This window comes from Oryx dammah, unplaced genomic scaffold (genome assembly GCF_014754425.2).
Source record: "Oryx dammah isolate SB20612 unplaced genomic scaffold, SCBI_Odam_1.1 HiC_scaffold_25, whole genome shotgun sequence".
Lineage (NCBI taxonomy): Eukaryota > Metazoa > Chordata > Mammalia > Artiodactyla > Bovidae > Oryx > Oryx dammah.
The window spans coordinates 57273249-57291024 of NW_024070209.1; positions in this window are offsets into that span (position 1 = coordinate 57273249).

The window sequence follows — 17776 nt, forward strand, 5'->3', positions numbered from 1 at the left end:
ACCTGGCCCTCAAGGCTTCTTCCCAATCACCTTGAAACCTTATCCTGCTTCGGCTCTGGTGATGGTCAATCAGAATTAGGAGAAATCCCAGCTCAACAACTGGCTCTAATTCTAGCATAGGAATCTCCAGCTCTACTTCCCAGCAAGGGCATAGCTTCCAGCACACCCTGGAAGAAGACTTGACCCAGGCTCACTTCAAATCCAGCTCTCTGTGGAACAGTTAAGCAGTATAGGGACACTTCCACTCAAGGACATCATTTCAAGATGGGGATAAATAACTGTTTCACCTATTTTCATAGAGATAAAGAAAGATAAACAAAATGAGAAGACAGATAAATTTGTCTCATATAAATAAGTAAGAAAATATATCTGAAAAACCAACTAATGAAATATAGCTAAATGATTTGCCAGATAAATAGTTCAAAGCATTAGTAATAAGAGTGTGGCTCAGCTGGTAAATAATCCATCTGCAATGCAGGAGACCTGGGTTGGGAAGATCCTCAGGAAAAGGGAAAGGCTGCTCACTCCAGTATTCTGGCCTGGAGAATTCCATGGACTGTATAGTCCATGGGGTTGCAAAGAGTTGGACATGACTTTCACTTCATTTCAATAAGAGTGCTAACTGAACAAGGGTAATGAGTAGATAAACACAGCGAAAATTTTGACAAGGAATTAGAACATACAAAAAGTAATCAATCAGAGTTAAAGAAAACAGTAACTGAAATGAAAACTCACTAGAAGGAATTAATAGCAGATTAGGTGAAAAGAAGAATGTGTAAATGATCTGGAAGATAGAATAGTTAAAATCACCCAGTCAAAAGAGTAAAAATAAAAATTAAATAAAAGTGAAGGTAGTTTAAGAAAATTCTGAAACAGCAAGTGTAATAAAATTCACATATTTAGGAATCCCAAAGTAGAAGAGAAAAAAATTGTCAAACATGCATTTGATGAAATCATAGCTGAAAACTTCCTTAAGCTAAAGAAATGACTTCTAAGAATCACAGAGAATACCAAACAAGGTGAATTCAAAGAGATCCACAAGACATATCATAATTAAATACACTAAAAGTTAAATACAAAATGAGAATTCTGAGTATTCTAAAGGCAATAAGAGAAAAAAGAATAGCTATGCACAAGGGAACCCCCATGGAGATATCAGTAGATTTTTCCACAGAAGCCACAAGGGACAGAGGGAAAGGACATGATATACTTAATGTGATGAAAGGGAAAAACTAACAACTAAATACTCTACTCTTCAAACTTGTTCAGAATTAAAAGAGGTATGAAGTGTTTCTCAGACAAGAAAAAACTAAAAGAGTTTATCAATATTAAATTGATCCTATCTGTTCAATTCAGTTGCTCAGTCGTGTCTGACTCTTTGAGACCCCATGAACTGCAGCATGCCAGGCCTCCCTGTCCATCACCAACTCCCGGAGTTAACTCAAACTCATGTCCATCGAGTTGGTGGTGCCATCCAGCCATCTCATCCTCTGCCATCGTCTTCTCCTCCTGCCCCCAATCCCTCCCAGCATCAGGGTCTTTTCCAATGAGTCAACTCTTCACACGAGGTGGCCAAAGTATTGGAGTTTCAGCTTCAGCATCAGTCCTTCCAATGAACACACAGGACTGGTCTCCTTTAGAATGGGCTGGTTGAACCTCCTTGCAGTCCACGGGACTCTCAAGAGTCTTCTCCAACACTGCAGTTCAAAAACATCAATTCTTAGGCGCTCAGCTTTCTTCACAGTCCAACTCTCAAAGAAATGTTAACAGAACTTCTTTAGTGGAAGTATTAATAGATCTTATTTAGTGTAAAAAGGCCACAAAAAGAAGTTAAGAATTTATAGGAGGGAAAATCCTATTAGTAGAGCCAAATATATAATAGATGCTGTAGATAAATCACTTAAATAAGCTAGTATTAATACAAAAGTTAAAAAAACAACAAAAAAGCAAAATTAAGTGTAAATACAATATAATACAATAAAGGATAGATATGAAGATGTAAATAAAGGAAATTAAAAAGACAGCAGGAGGGGAGGAGGGGAGTAAAGAAAGATATTTTAGAATGTGTGTGAACTTTATGACTGCAGTTTTAAACAAGTAGTTATAATTATACATCAACATATGTGAACTCCATGGTACCACAAATCAAAAACCTAGAATAGATATCCAAAAACTAGACATAAAGAAATACATGCACACCACTAAGGAAAACCAGCAAGTCACAAAGGATGAAACTAATAGAAGGAAAGAAAGAATTACTAAAACACAACCAAAAAAGAAGTATCAACAAATAGACCAAAAGTTAGAGAACAGAAAAAAAAGATATTTCATACAAATTAAAATTTCAAGAAAGCAGAGGTATCAATATTCATATCAGACAAAACAGGTTTTAAAATAAAGTCTATATCAAAACAGAAATAAGGCATTATATAATAATAAAGAAATGAATGCAAGAGGATTTAATACTTGTTAATATGTTTGAAACTAATAGAATATCTAAATATATAAAGCAAATATTAACAGACATAAATGGAGAAATAGACAATAATAAAGTAATACTAGGGAACTTTAACACCACACATATATCATAGAAAAGATCATCCAGGCAGAAAATCAAGCAAAAAGTGACCTTAAATGACATATTAGATGTTGAATTAATAGATGTATATAGGACATTTCACCCCCCCCACCAAAAAAAAATCAGAGTACACATTCTTTTCAAGAGCATATGGATATTCTCCAGGATTGATTACATACTTGGCCACAAAACAAATCTCTATTTAGGAGAATAGGAACTCTAAAAAAATTTAGGCAAATAGGAATTATATTAGTCATTTTTTCCTGGTTGCAATGCTATAAAATTAGACACCGATTACAGGAAGAACAATAGGAGAAACATAAACAAAGGAAGACTAAACACTATACCACTAAAAAAAAAAAAAAGTGTCATTGAGGAAATCAAAGCATAAATTAGACAATATCTCAAGAAAAAGTGAAAATAAAACTACAGCTTTCCAAAGTCGATAGAATGCACCAAAACCTAAGTTTATAGCAGTACAGGTCTATCTCAGAAAAACAAACAAAAATGTCTTATATAAACAATCTAACCTACGATCTAAAGAAGCTAAAAAAAGGAGAGTAATGATATTACTCTTCCATAAAAAATAGTTAAATTCCACCATTTTCAACAATGTAGATGCATTATGCTTAGCAAAATGTCAAAGCAGATACGTTGTTATCATTTATGTGAAATCTAAAAAAAATAGTGCAAACAGATAAATATAATGAAACAGAAACATATTTACAGATACAGAGAACAAATCTGTGGTTATGAGTGATGAATAGAAATGGAGAGGGGCAAGGTAGAGGTAAATGCTAAAGAGGTACAAACTATTATACAAAATAAATGAACTGTGAGGATTTATGATATGGCTCAGAGAATATTTTAAAGCATAACTAATAAGTTATAACACCTTTAAAGGAATGCAATCTATAAAAATATTCAAACACTATTTAGTAAAACTGAAACTAACACAATTTTGTAAGTTGAATGTACATCAATTAAAAATTAATGTTAGTAAATAAAATCAAATTGATGCCATACAAATATTACAATTAACTATTAATATTAAAAAGAACATTTAGATCAGTGCTTGTAACCTTGAGAATATTTTTTGACTCTCTATAAACAAAAGCACTTTCATAAAAGAGATCCATCTGCCAGTTACTGCTGATTAGTTTTCCCTTTTATTACATTTTAGATCTCTGAAACCAGTCAATAAGTTATTCTTTCAGCTCCCCTACACCCATACATCCCCATAGAAAGCACTAATCAGAGATTTTCATTTTTAGACCACATATACAGTACGACTGCACTCATTTCACATGCTAGCAAGGTAATGCTCAAAATCCTTCAACATTTACTTCAAGGGGGAGATGACAAGAGTGAAGAGTGAACTAAAATGGGTTGGAATGGGGGAATTTAATACAAATGACCATCCTATCTGTGACTATGGGGAAAAAATCACTTAGAATAAAAGAAGTAGCTCTCATAGTCAATGAAAGAGTCCAAAATTCAGCATTTGGATGCAATCTCAAAAATGACAGAATGTTCAGACTATACTACAAAGCTACAGTCATCAAGACAGTATGGTACTAGCACCAACACAGAAACATAGATCAATGGAACAAAATAGAAAGCCCAGAGATAAATCCATGTACCTATGAACACCTTATCTTTTACAAAGGAGGCAAAAATATACAATGAAGAAAAGACAGTCTTTTTAACAATTGTTGCTGGGAAAACTGGTCACTTTCTAACAACATGCACAAAAATAAACTAAAAATGGGTTAAAGATCTAAACGTAAGGCCAGAAACTATGAAACTCCTAGAGGAAAACATAGGCAGAACACTCTCTGACATAAATCACAGCAAGATCCTCTATGACCCACCTCCCAGAATAATAGAAATAAAAGCAAAAATAAACAAATGGGAATTAATCAAACATAAAAGCTTTTGAATAATGAATGAAACTATAAGCAAGGTGAAAAGGCAGCCTTCAGAATGGGAGAAAATAGCAAATGAAACAACTGACAAAGAATTAAACTCCAAAATTTACAAGCAGCTCATGGAGCTCAATACCAAAAAAATAAATGACCCAATCAAAAAATGGTCTCCAAAGAAGACATACAGATGGCTAACAAACACATGAAAATATGCTCAACCTAGCTCATTATCAGAGAAATGCAAATCATTTCACATGCTTGCAAGGCTTGCTCTGTTTAATAGACTCCAGCTTCATCCACCTAATTAGAACTGACTTAAATATGTTTTTCTTTAATAGCTGAGTAATATTCCATTGTGTATATGTACCACAATTTTCTTATCCATTTGTCTTCTGATGGACATCTAGGTTCCTTCCATGTCCTAGCTATTGTAAACAATGCTGCACCTCACGCCATTCAGAATGGCTGCCATCAAAAAGTCCATAAATAATAAATGCTGGAAAAGGTGTGGAGAAATGGGAACCCTCTTACACTGTTGGTGAGGATGCAAAATAGTACAACCATTATGGAGAACAGTGTGGAGATTCCTTAAAAAACTGGAAATAGAACTGCCATATGACCCAGCAATTCTGATGCTGGGCATACACACCAAGGAAACCAGAACTGAAACAGACACGTGTGCCCCAATGTTCACTGCAGCACTGTTTACAATAACTAGGACATGGAAGCAACCTAGATGTCCATCAGCAGACAAATGGATAAGAAAGTTGTGGTACATATACACAATAGAATATTACTCAGCTATAAAAAAAAGAACACACTTAAGTTAGTTCTAATGAGGTGGATGAAGCTGGAGCCTATTATACAGAGTGAAGTAATTCAGAAAGAAAAACACCACCACAGTGTATTAACTCATATATATGGAATTTAGAAAGATGCTAATGAAAACCCTATATGCAAGAGAGCAAAAGAGACACAGATGTAAAGAACAGACTTTTGGACTCTGTGGGAGAAGGTGAGGATGGGGTGATTTGTGAGAATAGCACTGAAACATGTATATTACCATATGTGAAATAGATGACCAGTCCAAGTTCGATGCATGAAGCTGAGCACTCAAAGCTGGTGCACTCGGACTACCCAGAGGGATGGTATGGGGAATAAGATGAGAGGGTGGTTCAGGAGGGTGGGACACATGTACACCCATAGCTGATTCATGTCAATGTATGGCAAAAACAACCATGTTGATGTATGGCAGAACCAATACAGTATTGTAAAGTAAAATAAAAAAGAAACTTTCTACAAAAAGAAAAAAAAAAAACCCATAATATTGTAAAGTAATTAGCCTCCAATTAGAATAAATTAACTTAAAAACAAATGACAGAGTGATCTGAGTTTGTTTCAAAGGTAAAACAAACAGTATCGCAGTAATCCAAGTCTATGCCCCAACCACTAATGCCAAATAAGCTGGAAGTTGAACAGTTCTGTGAAAACCAACAAGATCCTCTGGAAATAATACAAAAAAAAAAATTGTTTTCATCATAAGGGATTGGAGTGTAAAAGTAATAAGACAAGTGATACCTGGAGTAACAGGTAAGTTTGGTCTTTGAGTACAAAATGAAGGAGAGCAAAGTTTAACAGAGCTTTATTTTTAAAATACACTGGTCATAGCAAACACCCTCTTTCATCAACAAAGTAATGATTCTACACATGAGCATCACCATACGGTCAATACCGAAATCAGATTGAATATACCTTTGCAGCTGAAGCGGAGAAGCTATATACAGTCAGCAAAAACAAGACCTGGCACTCACTGTGGCTCAGATCATGAGCTCCTCATTGCAAAATTCAGGATTAAATTGAAGAAAGTAAGAAAAACCACTAAACCATTCAGGTATGATTATATAATTATTTTATTATATAATCAAATCTGTTATGATTATACAGTAGATGTGATTAATAGATTCAAGGCATTAGATCTGGCAGACAGAGTGTCTGAAGAACTATGGATGGAGATTTGTAACATTATACAGGAGGCAATAACCAAAATCATCCCAAAGAAAAAGAAATGTAAGAAGGCAAAGTGGTTGTCTGAGAAGTTCCTATAAGTAGCTGAGAAAAAAAAGAGAAGTGAAAGGCAAAGGAGAAAGGGAATAATATGTCCAACTGAGTGCATAATTCCAGAGAATAGCAAGATAAGAAAGCCTTCTTAAGTGAACAATGCAAAGAAATAGAGGGAAACAATAGAATGAGAAAGACTAGAGATTTCTTCAAGAAAATTGGAGACACAAAGGGAACATTTCATGCAAACAGGGGCATAACAGAGGACAGAAATGGTAAAGATCTAACAGAAGCAGAAAAGATTAAGAAGAGGTGGCAAGAATACACAAAACTGTACAAAAAAGTTCTAATTATCTGGATAACCACGTTGGTGTGGTCAATTGCCTAGAGCCAGACCACGGCACCCCACTCCAGTACTCTTGCCTGGAAAATCCTATGGACGGAGGAGCCTGGAAGGCTGACATCCATGGGGTCGCTGAGGGTCGGACACGACGGAGCGACTTCACTTTCACTTTTCACTTTCTTGAAATGGAGAAGGAAATGGCAACCCACTCCAGTGTTCTTGCCTGGAGAATCCCAGGGACGGGCGAGCCTTTTGGGCTGCCGTCTATGGGGTCGCACAGAGTCGGACACGACTGAAGTGACTTAGCAGCAGACATCCTGAAGTGTGTAGTTAAATAGGACTTAAGAATAATTATTACGAACAAACCTAGTGGAGGTGATGAAATTCCAGCTGGGCTATTTAAAATCCTAAAAGACAGTGTTGTTAAAGTGCTGCAGTAAACATATAAGCAAATGTGGAAAGCTCAGCAGTGGCCACAGGACTAGAAAATGTCATTTTTCGTTCCAATCCCAAAGAAGGGCAATAACGAAGAATGCTCATGCTGCCATACAATTGGTTTCAATTCACATGCTAGAAAATTAATGCTCAAAAGCCTTCAAGCTAGGCTTCAGTAGTACATGAACTGAGAACTTGCAGACATATAAGTTGGATTTAGAAAAGGCATAGGAACCTGATAATCAAATTGTCAGCATTTGTTGGATCATATAGAAAGCAAGGAATTCCATAAAACATCTACTTCTCCTTCATTGACTACCTAAATCCTTTGACTGTGTGGATCACAACGAATTGTAAAATTCTTAAGGAGATGGTAATGCCAGTCACCTTACCTGTCTCCTGGGAAACTTGTGTGCAGATCAAGAAGCAACCGTAAGAGCCAAACATGGAACAAAGGACTGCCTCAAAACTGGGAAAGGAGTTCTTCAAGGCCATATATTGTTCCTCTGCTTATTTAACTCTTATGTAGTGTACATCCTGTGAAATGCTGGGCTGGATGAATCACAAGCTGGAATCAAGATTGCCAGGAGAAATATCATCAACCTCAGATATGCAGATGGTACCACTCTAATGGCAGAAAGTGAAGAGGAACTAAAGAGCTTCTTGATGAGGGTGAAAGAGGAGAATGACAAAGCTGGCTTAAAACTCCACACTTAAAATCTAACATCATGGCATCTGGTCTCATCACTTCATGGCAAATAGATTGAGAAAATGTGGAAAAAGTGATAAGATTTTTTTTTTTCCCTTGGATTTCAAAATCACTGAGGACAGTGACTACAGCCATGAAATTAAAATATGCTTGCTCCTTGGAAGGAAAGCTATGACAAATCTAGACAGTGTATTAAAGCCAAGACATCACTTTGCTGACAAAGGTCTATCTAGTTAAAGCTATGGTTTTTCCAGTAGTCATGTATGGATATGACTGTTGGACCATAAAGAAAGCTGAGTACCAAAGAACTGAGGCTTTTGAATTGTAGTGAAGATTTAATTTTTAAAGTGTTAATCATTTCATTTGTTATCATATAAATAAAAACCAAGTAAAAATAGGTAGATTCAGTGAAAGAATGTGAAACTATAGACAACGTTGTTCTGCAAAAATATATTTAAAAGTTTTAAACAAAACATTAGCACACTAGATCCAATATGAATATATATATAATGTATATATTATATATATATATACACATAACTTTTATATAAGCAAACTAATTTGCATAGCTGGATTATCCCAAGAATGCAAAGTGTTTTGCTTGTATAAAATAAATCAGTGTAGTACAGCACATTGATAGATTATAAAACTATAAGAGGAAAAGCAATACATCATTTCAGAAGATTCAGAGACTATACGTGATATAATTCAATACTATTCCTTATAAAAAGCTCTTAACAAAGAGTAAATAGGAGAGAACTTACTTTCTTGATAAAGGGTATCTGGTAGGAAAAGAAAGTCCCAAAGTAAACATTATTATGATCAATAGAGAAATGTAAAAACATTACCTTTAAAATTAGCATCAAGATAACAATCCACTATGACTTCTTCCATTCAGCATTGTAAGGGATGTACCTAAGAGCTAAGTAAGAAATAAAATCAAATGTTATATGTACAAAAATTGAAAAGAAATAAATTACACTGTTTAGGTTAAAAAGATAGAAGGTAAGATAAAAAGAGCAATGTCCAAAGACTAATACCTAGGGACAGTGTTAGAAATGCAATAAAAAGATAACATTTTAATCACTCAAAAATAAGGGCAAAGAAATTCACCAAATATGAGCTTTTCAATCTATTAGAGAAAAAAAAAGTGACTATGCAAAAATGCATAAAGATATATAAGTAACTAGAGAAATATAACTTCTTCATGAATACTAAGAGTCAATATTTTAGCTATGTAAAATCTCATCAAAATGATTATCAGATTTAATGCTCTGTAATTAGATTCTGGCAAAGGTTTGAATGGAACTTAACAAACATACTCTCAAATTTATATGGAAGAAGATGGGGCCAATAATAGTCAAGACATTCTTGAAGAAATCAAGTGAGTGTAAATTCTAGCCAAAAATTAATTGGCCAGTGGTACTTGGCACAAATCCCTTCATGAATCATTGCCTTGTCATGGTGAAGGAGTTTGCATAACTCAGTGAAGCTATGAGCCATGCAGGGCCACACAAGATGGATGAGTCATAGCAGAGAGTTCTGACAAAACGTGATCCACTTGAGGAGCGAATGGCGAACCACCCTAGTGTACTTGCCATGAGATCCTCATGAACTGTATAAAAGGTGGAAAGATATGACACCAAAAGATGAGTCTCCCAGGTCTGAAGGTGTAAAATATGCTACTGGTGAAAAGTGGAGAATTACCAATAGCCCCAGAATAAATTAAGTGACTGGGCCAAAGCAGATATGACAGTTGTGGATGTGTCTGGTGATGAAAGTAAAATCTGATGCTGCAAAGAACAGCATTGTATAGGTACCTGGAATGCTAGGTCAATGAATCAAGGAAAATTGGACATGGTCGAGCAGGAGATGGTAAGAATAAACATCAACATCCTATGAATCAGCAAACTAAAATGGATGGAAATGGGTGAATTTAATTTAGATAACAATTCTATCTACTACTCTCGGCAAAAATCCCATAGAAGAAATGGAGTAGCTTTCATAATCAACAAAAGAGTCTAAAATTCAATACTTGGGTTCAGCCTCAAAAATGACAAAATAATTTTGGCTTGTTTCCAAGGCAAGCCATTCAAAATCACAATAACCCAAGTCTATGCCTTTCCATCGATGCCAAAGAAAACAAAGTTGATCAGTTCTATGAAGAACTAGAAGACCTCCTTAAACCCCCAAAATATGTTCTATTCATCATCAGGGATTAGAATGCAAAAGTAGGAAGTCAAGATATACCTGGAGTAACAGGCAAGTTTGGTCTTGGAGGAAAAATGAAGCAGGGCAAATACTAACTGAATTCTGCCAAGAAAATTCACTAGTCATAGCAAATACTCTTTCAAGAGCTAACTTTACACATAGACATCACCAAATTGTCAATACCAAAATCAAATTGATTATGTTCTTTGTAGTTGAAGATGGAGAAGCTGTACACAGTCAGCAAAAACAAGACATGGAACTGACTATGGCTCAGATCATCAGTTTCTCATAGCAAAATTTAGGCTTAAACTAAAGGAAACTGGGAATGACTTAAATCAAATCCCATATGAATTCTCAGTAGAAGTATTAAATAGATTCAAGGGCCTAGCTCTAGTTCACAGTGTTCCTGAAGACCTATGAACAGATGTCCGTAATATTGTACAGGAAGTGGCAAACAAAACCATCCCCCCACATAAAGAAAAGCAAGAAGGCAAAGTGGTTATCTGAGGAGACTTTACAAATAGCAGAAGAACAAACAGAAGAGAAAAGCAAGGGAGAGAGGAAAAGACACATCCAATTAAATGCAGAGTTCCAAAGAACAGCTGCTGCTGCTGCTGCTGCTGCTGCTGCTAAGTCGCTTCAGTCCGACTCTGTGCGACCCCACAGATGGCAGCCCCCCAGGCTTCCCCATCCCTGGGATTCTCTAGGCAAGGATACTGGAGTGGGTTGCCATTTCCTTCTCCAACGCATGAAAGTGAAAAGTGAAAGTGAAGTCGTGTCCGACTCTTAGCGACCCCATGGACTGCAGCCTACCAGGCTCATCCATCCATGGGATTTTCCAGGCAAGAGTACTGGAGTGGGGTGCCATTGCCTTCTCCAAAGAACAGCTATGAGAGACAAAACAGCCTTCTTCAATGAATGAACAGTGCTTAATAATAGAAGAAAACAAAAAAAAGGGAAAGTCTAGAGATCTCTTCAGGAAAATTGGAAACATCAAGGGAGCATTCTGCCAAAAGATAGACACAATAAAGGATAAAAATAATGGAGACCTAGTAGAAGTTGATGAGATCAAGAATAGATGGAAGGAATACATGGAAGAACTTTATAAACAAAGATCTTAATGAAGCAGATTAGTATGATGGTGTGGTTAGTCACCCAGAGCCAAACATTCTGGAATGTGAAGTCAAGTGGGCCTTAAGAAGCACTGCTGTTAATAAAGCTAGTGGATGTGATGAAATTCCAGCTGCTGCTGCTGCTAAGTCGTGTCCGATCCCATAGATGGCAGCCCACCAGGCTCCCCCATCCCTGGGATTCTCCAGGCAAGAACACTGGAGTGGGTTGCCATTTCCTTCTCCAATGCATGAAAGTGAAAGTGAAAGTGAAGTCGCTTAGTCATGTCCAACTCCTAGCGACCCCATGGACTGCAGCCTACCTGGCTCCTCCATCCATGGGATTTTCCAGGCAGGAGTACTGGAGTGGGCTGCCATTGCCTTCTCCAAAATTCCAGCAGAACTATTCAAATCCTTAAAGGATGATGCCATCAAGGTTTTACACTCATGACATCAGCAAATCTGGAAGACCTAGCAGTGGCCGCAGGACTGGAAAAGGTCAATCCCCATCCCAATTTCCAAGGGTAGTACCAAAGAATGTGCTAATCATCAGACAATTGCATTCATCTTCTGTGCTAGTAAGGTTGTGCTTAAAATCCTGCATTTTTAAAAATTTTATTGCATTTTAATTTTATTTTATTTTATTGCATTTTAATCCTACTTCAGCATTATATGAACCAAGAACTTCTAAATGTCCAGGTTGAGTTTAGAAAAGGAAGAGGAAATAGATATGAAATTTACAACATTAACTAGATTATAGAGAAAGCAAGGGAATGAAAAAAAAAATCTCTATCTCTGTTTCAACGACTATGCTAAAGCCTTTGACTGTGTGGATTAGGACAAACTATGGAAAGATCTTAGAGAGATGGAAATACCAAACAATCTTACCTGTCTCCTGAGAAACTTGTTTGCAGGTCAAAAAGCAAAAGTTAGAACCCTGTATGGAGCAACTGTTTGATTCAAAATCGAGAAAGGAGTGAGATGGGCTGTCTGCTGTCACCTTGTTTTTTAACCTATAAGCAGAGCACATTGTGAGAAATACTGGGCTGGATGAGTTACAAACTGAAATCAAGATAGGTGGGAGAAACGTATGCAGATGCTATTACTCTAATGACAAAAAGCAAAGAGGAACTAAAGAGCCTCTTGATGAGGGTGAAGGAGGAGAGTGAAAGAGCTGGATTAAGGGAAAAAAAGAAAAAGAAAACAAACTAAGATCATGGCATCTGGCCCCATTACCACATGACAAATAGATGGGGAAAAGGTGGAAGTAGTAACAGATTTCCTCTTCTTAGACTCTAAAATCACCATGGATGGTGACTAAAGCCATGAAATCAGGAAACAATTGTTTCTTGGAAGGAAAGCAATGACAAACTTAGACAGTGTGTTGAAAAGCAGACATTGCTCAATCCACAAAGGTCCATACAGTCAAGGCTATGGTCTTCCCAGTGGTAATGTACCATTGTGAGAGCTGGACCATAAAGAAAGCAAAATGCCAAATAATTGATGCCTTAAAACTGTGGTGCTGGAGACTTATGAAAGTCCCTTGGACAGCAAGGAAATAAAAAAGTCAATCTTAAAGGAGATCAACCCTAAATACTCACCGTAAAGACTCATGCTGAAGCTGAATCTCCATTATTTTGGTCATCTGATGGGAACGTCCAATTCACTGGAAAAGTCCCTGATCCTGGGCAGAAAGAGAAGAGAACATCAGAGGATGAGATGGCTGGATGGCATCACCGGTGCAATGAAAGTGAACTTGGGCAAACTCTGGGAGATGATGAGGGTTGGGAAGCCTAGCATGCTACAGTACATGGGGTCACAAAATGTTGGACACAACTGGGAGACTGAACAACAATAACTCAGCAGAAAAACTATAGAAAACTTAAAGAAGACAAGTAGTATGGAAAATAAAGAGAAAGAAAAATCACTGTTCAATATGATTATGGTAAGATTTGTTTTTGTACACAGAAATGTAAAAAATAAAAATAATTTATGGCACACATCATACACAAAACAATTCCAAGCAGATAAAATATTTAAAGTATTTAAATGTCAAACAAAATAATTGTTTATAAGAAAATATAAGGACTTCCCTGGTGGTCTGGTGGCTAATCCTCTGACTTCCAGTGTAGGGAGTTTCATGTCTGGTCAGGGAACTATTTCACACATGCTGCAACTAAAGATTCCACATGCCATTTAAAAAAAAAGAAAAAAATACACACATGCCACAGTGAAGATCAAAGATCCCACTGTTGCAGCTAAGACCAGCTCAGCCAAATAAATAAATATTAATAAAAAGAAACTGCTGAAAAGTATTGAGGATAGAAAATAACATCAAATATTAATAGCAGTCAAAATATGATCATCATGATGAAAGAATAATCATATATTTAACTATAATGTAGTAAATCATTTATCAAAAGGCATCATAAAAAAATGAAAGACATATTGGGAGTTGATATCTGCTATACAAATAACCATTAAAGTATTTAAAATATGTAAACATATACTTACATGCAAGCTAGTAGAAATATAGAAAAATGCAAAAACAGGTATTTAAGAAAATATGAACTGCCAAAGATGTGAAATGATAATCAGTATCTGTGAGAATTTACCTGACAATATTGGTAATCATGTAAATGCAAATTAAACCACAAAAATGCTATTCTACACTCATTAAGATGGCAAAAATTTAAATAACAACATAAAAACAAAAATTCATTGTTCAAATTATAAATTGAAATAATTAATTTAAAAAATTATATTCTTGTAAAATTAAAGGTGTACACAAACGAAGGATTTCCCCGGTGATGCTAATGGTAAAGAACCTGCCTGCCAATGCAGGAGGATATATGAGACATAGGTACAGTCTCTGGCTGGGGAAGATCCCCTGGAGTAGGGCACAGCAACCCACTCCAGTATGCTTGCCTGGAGAACCCTATGGAGAGAAGAACTTGGCAGGCTACAGTCCATGGGGCCACAGAGTCAGACTTGACTGAAATGACAGCACACACACAAAGGAAACTCTAGCAATTTCTTCCTAAATAATCTTTGACTATATCTCAAGATAAATTTCATTGTATGTGTATCAATATACATTTACAAGTATGCTCACATTATTGATAGCAATAATCAAACATTTTATTTTTATTTAATTTTTAATTTTAATTTTTACTTTATTTTACTTTACACTACTGTATTGGTTTTGCCATACGTTGACATGAATCCACCATGGGTGTACATGAGTTCCCAATCCTGAGCCCCTCTCCCACCTCCCACCCCATATCATCTCTCTGGATCATCCCCGTGCACCAGCCCCAAGCATCCTGTATCCTGTATCGAACATAGACTGGCGATTCGTTTCTTACATGATAATATACATGTTTCAGTGCCATTCTCCCACATCATCCCACCCTCTCCCTCTCCCTCAGAGTCCAAAAGTCCATTCTATACATCCGTGTCTCTTTTGCTGTCTCATATACAGGGTTATCCTTACCATCTTTCTAAATTCCATATATATGTGTTAATATACTGTATTGGTGTTTTTCTTTCTGGCTTACTTCACTCTGTATAATCGGCTCCAGTTTCATCCATCTCATTAGAACTGATTCAAATGTATTCTTTTTAAAGGCTGAGTAATACTCCATTGTGTATATGTACCACAGCTTTCTTTCTTATCCATTCATCTGCTGATGGACATCTAGGTTGTTTCCATGTCCTGGCTATTATAAACAGTGTTGCGATGAACATTGGGGTACATGTGTCTCTTTCAGTTCTGGTTTCCTTAGTGTGTATGCCCAGCAGTGGGATTGCTGGGTCATAAGGCAGTTCTATTTGCAATTTTTTAAGGAATCTCCACACTGTTCTCTAAAGTGGCTGTACTAGTTTGCATTCCCACCAACAGTGTAAGAGGGTTCCCTTTTCTCCACACCCTCTCGAGCAGTTATTGCTTGCAGAGTTTTGGATCACAGCCATTCTGACTGGTGTGAAGTGGTACCTCATCGTGGTCTTGATTTGCATTTCTCTGATAATGAGAGATGTTGAGCATCTTTTCATGTGTTTGTTAGCCATCGTATGTCTTCTTTGGAGAAACGTCTATTTAGTTCTTTGGCCCATTTTTTGATTAAGTCGCTTATTTTTCTGGAATTGAGCTGCATAAGTTGCTTGTATATTTATTTTTGAGATTAGTTGTTTGTCAGTTGCTTCATTTACTATTATTTTCTCCCATTTAGAAGGCTGTCTTTTCACCTTGCTTATAGTTTCCTTTGTTGTGAAGTAGCTTTTAATTTTAATTAGATCCCATTTGTTTATTTTTGCTTTTATTTCCAGTATTCTGGGAGGTGGATCACAGAGGATCCTGCTGTGATTTATGTCGGAGAGTGTTTTGCCTATGTTCTCCTCTAGGAGTTTTATAGTTTCTGGTCTTATGTTTAGATCTTTAATCCATTTTGAGTTTATTTTTGTGTGTGGTGTTAGAAAGTGATCTAGTTTCATTCTTTTACAAGTGGTACACCAGTTTTCCCAGCACCACTTGTTAAAGGGATTGTCTTTCAGTTCAGTTCAGTCGTTCAGTCGTGTCCGACTCTTTGCGACCCCATGAATCCCAACACGCCAGGCCTCCCCGTCCATCACCAACTCCCGGAGTTCACTCAGACTCATGTCCATCGAGTCCGTGATGCCATCCAGCCATCTCATCCTCAGACGTCCCTTTCTCCTCCTGCCCCCAATGCCTCCCAGCATCAGAGTCTTTTCCAATGAGTCAACTCTTCGCATGAGGTGGCCAAAGTACTGGAGTTTCAGCTTCAGCATCATTCCTTCCAAAGAAATCCCAGGGTTGACCTCCTTCAGAATGGACTGGTTGGATCTCCTTGCAGTCCAAGGGACTCTCAAGGGTCTTCTCCAACACCACACTTCAAAAGCATCAGTTCTTCAGCGCTCAGCCTTCTTCACATTCCAGCTCTCACATCCATACATGACCACAGGAGAAACCATAGCCTTGACTAGACGGACCTTATTTGGCAAAGTAATGTCCTGCATTTGAATATGCTCTCTAGGTTGGTCATAACTTTTCTTCCAAGGAGTAAGTGTCTTTTAATTTCATGGCTGCAGTCACAATCTGCAGTGATTTTGGAGCCCCCCAAAATAAAGTCTGACACTGTTTCCACTGTTTCCCCATCTATTTCCCATGAAGTGATTGGACTGGATGCCATGATCTTCATTTTCTAAATGTTGAGCTTTAAGCCAAATTTTTCACTCTCCTCTTTCACTTTCATCAAGAGGCTTTTTAGCTCCTCTTCACTTTCTGCCATAAGGGTGGTGTCATCTGCATATATGAGGTCATTGATATTTCTCCCGGCAATCTTGATTCCAGCTTGTGTTTCTTCCAGTCCAGCGTTTCTCATGATGTACTCTGCATAGAAGTTATATAAGCAGGGTGATAATATACAGCCTTGATGAACTCCTTTTCCTATTTGGAACCAGTCTGTTGTTCCATGTCCAGTTCTAACTGTTGCTTCCTGACCTGCATACAGATTTCTCAAGAGGCAGGTTAGGTGGTCTGGTATTCCCATCTCTCTCAGAATTTTACACAGTTTATTGTGATCCACACAGTCAAAAGCTTTGGCATAGTCAATAAAGCAGAAATAGATGTTTTTCTGGAACTCTCTTGCTTTTTCCATGATCCAGCAGATGGCAATTTGATCTCTGGTTCCTCTGCCTTTTCTAAAACCAGCTTGAACATCACGGAGTTCACGGTTTACGTATTGCTGAATCCTGGCTTGGAGAATTTTGAGCATTACTTTACTAGCATGTGAGATGAGTGCAATTGTGCAGTAGTTTGAGCATTCTTTGACATTGCCTTTCTTTGGGATTGGAAAGAAAACGGACCTTTTCCAGTCCATTGTATATTCTTGCCTCCTTTGTCAAAGATAAGGTGTCCATATGTGTGTGGATTTATCTCTGGGCTTTCTATTTTGTTCCATTGACCTATTTTTCTGTCTTTGTGCCAGTACCATACTGTCTTGATGACTGTGGCTTTTTAGTAGAGCCTGAAGTCAGGGAAGTTGATTCCTCCAGTTCCATTCTTCTTTCTCAAGATTGCTTTGGCTATTCGAGGTTTTTTGTATTTCCATACAAATCTTGAAATTATTTGTTCTAGTTCTGTGAAAAATACCGCTGGTAGCTTGATAGGGATTGCATTGAATCTGTAGACTGCTTTGGGTAGTATACTCATTTTCACTATATTGATTCTTCCAATCCATGAACATGGTATATTTCTCCATCTATTAGTGTCCTCTTTGATTTCTTTCATCAGTGTTTTATACAGTGTTTCAACAGTGTTTTATAAGAAAACTTTCTATATATAGGTCTTTAGTTTCTTTAGGTAGATATATTCCTAAGTATTTT